The sequence below is a fragment of the Cicer arietinum genome, chromosome 5, assembly GCF_000331145.2.
Source record: "Cicer arietinum cultivar CDC Frontier isolate Library 1 chromosome 5, Cicar.CDCFrontier_v2.0, whole genome shotgun sequence".
In the NCBI taxonomy this organism is placed as follows: domain Eukaryota; kingdom Viridiplantae; phylum Streptophyta; class Magnoliopsida; order Fabales; family Fabaceae; genus Cicer; species Cicer arietinum.
The window spans coordinates 22,279,333-22,280,690 of NC_021164.2; the positions used below are offsets into that span (position 1 = coordinate 22,279,333).

The window sequence follows — 1,358 nt, forward strand, 5'->3', positions numbered from 1 at the left end:
TTCTGTTTAAAAAATATATAATTATGGTTAGTAACAATTCAAACTTTAAAATAATGAATAAATAACATGACGTTATAGATAAATTATTATATAAGGATGACAATATTGCAAGTAAAAAATTATAAACAAAGCAAAGTTTATACAAAACTATGATATTGTACCGCTTTATTTCCTAAAATTGTCATGTTTGAATATTCTCCCATATCCCTTCTTGATGATCATCACGAGTGGCATACACATCGTCCTCTATATTTTCCACAATGAAACCAGGTATTTGTTGTGAGAAAGAAGGAGTCTCATAAATATCTGGTAGTGAACTTAGACTTTCATCATGTCCACACATGTTTTATCCTTGGAGAACCACTACCCACTTTTTGTTAGAAGGGTCACTAACATAAAACACTTGTCTTGCTAGAGATGCCATAATAAATGGCTCATCCTTATAAGCTACTTTTTCAAGGCCTACCAATGTAAAACCAAATTCATCAATTTTAACCCCATTGTTTATGTCAATCCATTTACATTTAAAAATAGGAACTTTAAACTTAATAAAATCGACATCCCAAATCTCTTCAATGATCCCAAAGTAAGATATTGATGCCACAACAGGATTTTTATCTTTTGAACTTGAAAAGTGCATTGACTCAGCAACAACCATAACTCCACTATTTTGCATTGTACTTTTGTTATCTTGACCCTTTGTATAGAAGGTAAAATTATTTATATCGTAGCCGGTCCAAGTTAAAACATCAAAATTAGGCCCGTCTGCTAGCCATTTTAATGTAACAGAACATGTATTATCTGTTAAAATGGTTTCTTTAAACCACTTTAAGAAAGTCTTGTTATGCTCATTCAACAACCATTTTTCATTCATCCGAAGATTTTTTTCCTTGACAATATTTTTCTGAGCAGAAAGGTAAGGTTGAACCTCCTTAGTATTATTAAATATATACAAATGTGCTTGAAGTAACTCCTCACGCCTCATGCTCTTAATTTTTAAACCTCGTATGCCCTTACCTGTGCAACTATCCTCATGACGAGACTTAGGAACTCCTATAGTATCCGCTTTTTACATATAGTCTGAACAAAACTCAATAACCTCTTCTGCGATGTACCTTTGAACAATAGATGCTTCAGGACGATTTGGATTCTTCACATACCCTTTTAAGATCTTCATGTATCACTCAATTGGATACATCCACCTTAAATAAACAGGACCACATAATCTAATTTCTCTCACTATAGGAACAATTAAGTGAACCATAATGTCAAAAAAAGAAGGAGGAAAATACATCTCCAGTTGGCACAAAATAATAACAGCTTCATTTTCCAACTCATCTAATTTTTTAGGATCAATG

At 32.3% G+C, this 1,358-nt stretch overlaps 1 pseudogene; it reads right to left on the minus strand.

The window, feature by feature from the left end:
* Window positions 1–346: 346 nt before the first annotated feature.
* Window positions 347–1,358, minus strand: part of LOC101500949 (uncharacterized) — a 3,050-nt pseudogene continuing 2,038 nt past the window's right edge.